Raw genomic sequence first — 6,803 nt, 5'->3', positions numbered from 1 at the left:
ATTCAAACGGCGTCTGATAGCCCCGGAAAAACTGTTCAGCGAAACCTAATTTCATTGAGCTCGAGGTCACCGATGACGTCACAGGTCAGGTCAAAGTGAAAATTATTAGCATTTTGGTTTGTTCACGTTTTGGGCTCTGGCCGCCGTCGTACAAGTCAGAGCAGGCTCATTTTTGGTTCACACACTCGTGAACAGATGCTCTAGATACCCTGAGGGTACCAAACTTGTACTTTGATTTTCAGGTCAAGGTCAGGTCATCACAGGTCACGAAAATATTATATCATGCGTCGGTCACGTGACACATGTTTTATGGCCCATTTAGGCCAAAGATTTCGAATTTGATGTCGTCTGTGTCATTCGAGGTCATTTTGAGTCAAATTTAGCTTAGGTCAGGTCACTTTCAGGTCAAAAAAGGTCAAATTTTGAAGTTATAATTTTTCAACAGAAAAGATGTCTATTGGATGCAGTTTGAGCTCAGGAACACGATGGTGCTATTTATATTGGCGTACGATGTCAAATACGTGGTGAAAAATCGATTAGAAAAATTAATAATTGTGATTTTTTTGCAATAATGCGTATAACTTGGCCATTTTTGAAGATATTTAGCTGAAACTTGCTAGAGTTAGTCATAATAACGCGTTCTATCATATATATTCCGGTTTTTTTTTTCGAAAAGTCAAAAACTTTTTTGAAAAAATGTAAAAATGTAAATTTTGAATCTTATTATATAAAATTTTCGAAATTTTCAAAATTTCGAAAATCCGAGATTGCAGTTTGATAGCGCAATCAATTCTGAGTCCTCTCATGCAAAGAAATTGGATCTAGCTTAAAAACTGAGCCCTTGGGAGCGATTGCCGTGGTTCGATGTTTTGCGTCGAAATCGGCCGAACATGACGTCACTCTGACGTCATTTCCGGCCGACCTATGGTAGCTACGAAGTTCAAATTTTGACACAAGGTGTCAAATTGATGTACCCGAAGGTACTGAAAGTTTGGCGTCGATACGTCAAGCGGTTTGGAAGTTATTGCAGAAAAACGGGAGGGGGGCTATAAATAGCCCCCCCCCCCAGTGGGGCGCGGGTTAAGCATTTAGGCCAGGTCGGGTCAGGTCACGTTAGATCAATTAGTAGGCGTCCTGCCGGCCATCCATAGAAGTGTCACCTACTACTGATAGCTTCGTAACATGGAGCGAAGGCACTAGAACTACTTCGTAAATATTCAAATGGCTGCTAAAATCGAAATCAGCACCAAAAACTACCCTAGAAACAAGTAAAACTCGAAAAAGCGAACCAAGGTCATTAAAAGGTCAATGACCTTGACTTGACCTTCACGTGACCTTGACTCCCACCATTATGCATGGCACCAACATCATTGCACATATTTGAACGTTTAAAACCACAAAAAGACTGGAAACCGCGGATAATGTGGAGCTGGCATACGCCGAATCACGATTCGGCCAAACATGGTCTCGAGAAATATGTCACAGGTCAAAGGTCAGTTGGGTGAGAGTCATGAAAATTTTTAGGTTAGATGTAAAATTAATGATCTCGAGGGTACCCAAAGTTTCGGCGCGATCAGCCGCTTTTTGCGCGAGTAATTTGCGGAAAACCATGGGGTTTTATCCGACCCCTTCCCCCTCCCCCTCCCCACAAGTGCGATGGTTAATAAGGTTACGGTATGTATAATTTACGCTTGTCATCCTATTCCTAATGAATGTGTCTCAGAAAATATGCATCATATAAATCACGAAGTAAAATTATTCGCCTATGTCCGGAACATACCTACAGGGTGTCCCAGAATTACCCGGACATTGTTAATTAGCGTATAAAATAAGGCAAACATGATTGCGCTTTTTTCTTTTTGTCGTCCTATATAGTCAACTAGGGTGGCTGTGAAATAGCACATGCAATAGATACGCTTGCTACAAGATCAGCCGACCATGATTGAAAATGCCAGCCATTGCTGGTCTCAGTTGTTTTACGGCTCTCCCGAAACTCGGTGAAGGCCTGTTTTCTTTGACCTGTTGCCGGAGGATAATACGATCATATAAGACAAACTTAACATCAAAGTGTTTCCAGGTCATAAGGCATTATCCCCCAAAACAAAAATTGCTGCCTTCACCACTTTTGCCGCGTTTTTTACATCTGAAGTGGAGAAGCTCCATGTCTGAACATGGCGAGACCTTTGGCTTCCAACAGATTTGATTTCCAAAACAAACCCGTTCATGGCCAGTTGGTTTACGGCATCCAGTTTTTTTACTGGTAGAATATTACCGCAGTAGTACTTTGTGCTAACGGCTGTCGTTGGGCCATCATATCAAGCCCCATGAGTGCACGGTGGCTCAAAATGTCTCACAATTAGATTTTCGACGGGTGCCTGGCCGTCTCTGCTGTTGGGGCGTTGTAGCCATCTGACGTTCACACACGCCTTTTTCGGGCGGTTCTAATGACAGAATACCTTCGTTAGACCACAAAGTGTGCTTCAATATAATTTTTTGTTGTATATGTTATATTTTTGGGATGAATTGTAGTGATTTTCGCTGCCTTTCCCGTAGTTTTCGCATCTTTTTCAGGCGAGGGACCCCAAATTCCAAAATTTTGCGAAGATAGTGGTGGAAAGTAGACTGATGTTCTTTAGATAATCCTGATCTATCGTTTAGCTAGTTTTTAGCTAGATCAGTGACGTTTGTTGTCCATGACAAGCAACCACCCGTTTGACAACTGGTGCATGACCCTTTATGGCCGAGCCCAAGCTTGTCAATCAGGTTTATCTCTTGCTCTCTCTGGCTTCGTTAGCTGATAAAATTGCGCTTTGCCCAATCCTAACTGCTTGCAGATGAGCTGCTGAAGCTCTCCAGCGAAAACCATGCCGAAAGTCCGTTTACAAAGTTGAAAACGGGAGTTGATTCACCATGGTTGCCTATTAGGGGCTTAAGCTGAAAACGGAAAAGGACTACTCTTACTTGACTCTGGATAATACTTGACTTGAGTCGTTACCGGTCACCAAAAGCACACAGTCCCCAAGCTCGATAGCTAAGGGATATCTTATAAAAGTATGATGCTTGTATATCATTAGAATCGAGCGCAATCGTACTTTTAGCCAGAAAATAAATGTCCGGGTAATTCTGGGACACCCTGTATATCGTGCTGTTTGCCCTAGCGCTCCTCGAGTGGGGTGTTAAGATACTCTAATGTGAATATTCCGTGTTCAGGCAAGTTTCGGCAGCCAAACTAGGCGTTGCCTTGTGCAGAAGAAAGTGGCGAATTCGATAGGATATATTTCGGAGTGGAAAAGTGTGGAGAACATTGTTGATTTCCTACATTTATTTAGAATACCATTCCTTCAATATGGTGTCTGTAAGGGTTTTTTTTTGTAAAGGGCATTTTTGTGACCTTAGTAAGGTTGTGGCATACTTTCTGTTTGCCATTCCATTCCTAATAAAGGTGCCTTTCAGACGATATGCAACTTTAAGACCTCGCAAGATTAAAACCAACAGGACAGGACAATGAAATTGAGCTATACTTTCGGGCCTTGCTGAGCCCATTGAGTAATCACGCATGAGTGTGAACTTTGGGCGCATTTTTCCTAGTTTTGCTGTGGACATACAGATAAAACAATGCCATATATGAAAAATTCAGACATTTCTTAGCCCTACTGACACAAAAAATAAACAAAAATCCAAAAAATATTTTTTGAATTAATAGGCGCTAGATCGGAAAAATCCCCACTGTGAAAAATCCACGGAAAAATCCACCAGTCAGCCCGGTTCACCGGGCTGACTGGTGCAGACTGGGTGGGCGAGAGAGTCAGTCCACCGCGGACTGACTGACCGGCCGGCAGCCGGTGAGCAGTGGGCCACGGACGGCCGACCCGCCGGGCGGCGATGGAGGGGAGGGGCGCAGCTCGAACACCCAGCTACGCATGTATGACGACTTTGTGTTGACTGCTGACCCGACCTAACCTTGGTCTTAACCGCTAGATGATACAAACATGTTAGGATATCTTAGGATGTTAGGGATATCAAATATGTTAGGATATCCCATTGTTTTTCCTGCAATTTCACCTCGCATGCTAAAAGTACTAGCGCTTATGCAATATGCATGCATATCGTGAATCGGGAGTTGCCGCCCTAGAATACGCGTGCTGTATTTGCTGCAGAGCGGCAATCGGTTCAAACTCTGCAGCTATGATTACCTGCCAAGTGCCAGATAACGGTTGTTTTAGCTTGGGAGAAGACACAACTGAGCCAAGCCATAAAGACAACCAACCCCTAGTCGTAGAAATAGCATTGTTTTCGGATGTTTTACATTTCTGTGAGCGTGAATTTATTGCAATCACTTCTATTTTTACTTTTCTGCACATTGCAATAATTGTCCACACCATAAACCAAAAAGTAAATGAACAATGGTAAGCCGTCAGCAGTCAGCACCTAACTATCTTTACGCCACAAGGCGTTTTTTTTCCTGTGATTCAACACAAATCATAATGATCGTACACGTGGCAACACCAAGCCAACCAAACCAAACCAGATCGCACCTTGACACCAGCCGGTTCATGCTGGATAGGTGCGCTGAGTCTCACCAAGTCGTCATTGTTAGTGTTGACGCCAGCACAGAGGGACAATGTCCCTTTGTTAGCCACTGGCTATACAAAAAGTCCCACAGTCAGGTCGCACGTTCCAAGTGGCCCGATGGTCAGGTGAGGATGTCACGCTCTCGTGAAACCCACTCCGTGTATATGATAGAGAGTGAGTTTTGCTTTTCACCGAGCAGATGGCACTTCGCTCAGCTCTTACAGACAGAAACTATTCACTCCTTGCTCTGCTTGCTTCCTATGGAATTTATGGGGCGTTGGGAGGCATATCTGGCTTTGAACCGGGACCGTTTGTTTGTGGTTTGTGCCCGTGTGGATATCACACCCGTGATGGTCCAGCTGATTGCCGTATCAGCGCCTATGACCGATGTACCTACACGTATTACCTACATCCGGTGGGGTCCAGGGGTGTGGTCTAATGGCGAGGCCGCCCAGGATCGGACCCCGCATAGGTACCTGTGTACCGGAAGCGCTGAAAGTTAGCGCTTTTGGTAGCCGATACGCCGTGGTGGTAACAATTGGGGGGGATGTAATGTTTTTCATCCACCGTTGTTTACATTATGCTCGTATAATGTAGCCAGACGCGAGCTGCGGTTTCACTTTTCACTTATGGCCTCGACAGCAAACGCGCTGTGTCGTTGTTGGACAGTTGTTGATAAGCGTTTAGGAAGGCCTTTAAATTAAATATTCATTTGCTTTAAATTAAGAATAAAGTTAAAATTGAAAAAAACGATATAGAGCCCGACGTTTCGCATTTATTGCTTATTCATGGGCAACTGAGATACAACACAATTTGGTCAACATACACATTAAAAATTCAAATATCATCATTGACAGCACGCTTTTCTATAAACATGTCTTTCACTAAACGATATCGTATCAGTTCGATCGATCGAATGCGTTTCTACGTACACGCCCGTTTATGCAAAGTTCGACCAGCCTAACGTAATCATCCTTTTTTTTTCTTCTGGAACTGGGAGTTGGACATCGTCCACTAGTCATAATACTTCTTGAAGGGCCCTCATGGCTCCTTCAATTGGTACATTTGTAGAGACATGTTTCCAGCTGTGTTCCAATCACTTGGATCCCATAATCTGTCTAGCTTCCTTTTTAAGTTCATTTCAACTTCAGCTGATACTGCCTTCAGTCGATCCCTCAGATGTTCTGGAAGTTGCACATGGTTTCCAATGCGGTTCGACAAGATTACGTTCCTACTTTGCAAAGTCTTGATTGCATCTTCTAGATATGCTTTAGCTGCTGGAGTGAAATGCTGTTTCTTCTATTTCGGCTGTACTGGCGTTGAGGAAGGAAGAACTTTTTCCTCTATGCGTCTTTGAAGAAACTATTCGTTCGATCGTTCGGTTTCATTTTTGGCTAACGTAAATTGCTTGTACTTAATTGGCTCTTCCATAACACTTCTTGACATGTTGAGTATATATAGATTGACAATTGTTGATAAGCGTTTAGGAAGGCCTTTAAATTAAATATTCATTTGCTTTAAATTAAGAATAAAGTTAAAATTGAAAAAACGATATAGAGCCCGACGTTTCGCATTTATTGCTTATTCATGGGCAACTGAGATACGCATTCGCATCGATAACGCATTCGATCGATCGAACTGATACGATATCGTTTAGTGAAAGACATGTTTATAGAAAAGCGTGCTGTCAATGATGATATTTGAATTTTTAATGTGTATGTTGACCAAATTGTGCTGTATCTCAGTTGCCCATGAATAAGCAATAAATGCGAAACGTCGGGCTCTATATCGTTTTTTCAATTTTAACTTATTCTTAATTTAAAGCAAATGAATATTTAATTAAAGGCCTTCCTAAACGCTTATCAACAATTGCAATATATATACTCAACGTGTTGGACAGGTTGTTAGATACTTCGAGTCAGTGTGACGTAAACCGTGTCAATTCTACGGCATGCCTCAATCGTTACGCCGTTTCGAATACCTGCGTCTGAACTAAAGTTGTACCAACATGACCTATCAAAGCTGACTCGATGCTCGGACTCTTGTAGGGCGTTCTGCTGCCAAAAGTCGCCCTGAGTGTTTTTTCCTCTCTGATGCATGTTATGCATGCACACGGAAGTGTGAGGCGATCAAAAGGCCGTGTGGTTCATCCAGTCCGTCAGTCTGGCCAGACAACCAGATGCATGTCATGCTATATAGGGCTCTGTTTGTTGTGTTAGCCATGTGAGTGC

The sequence above is a fragment of the Amphibalanus amphitrite genome, unplaced genomic scaffold (genome assembly GCF_019059575.1).
Source record: "Amphibalanus amphitrite isolate SeventyFive unplaced genomic scaffold, NRLGWU_Aamphi_draft 001235F_arrow, whole genome shotgun sequence".
NCBI classification, from domain to species: Eukaryota; Metazoa; Arthropoda; class Thecostraca; order Balanomorpha; family Balanidae; genus Amphibalanus; species Amphibalanus amphitrite.
The sequence above is the reverse complement of the archived record's forward strand: the minus strand, read 5'-3'. Positions refer to the sequence as shown.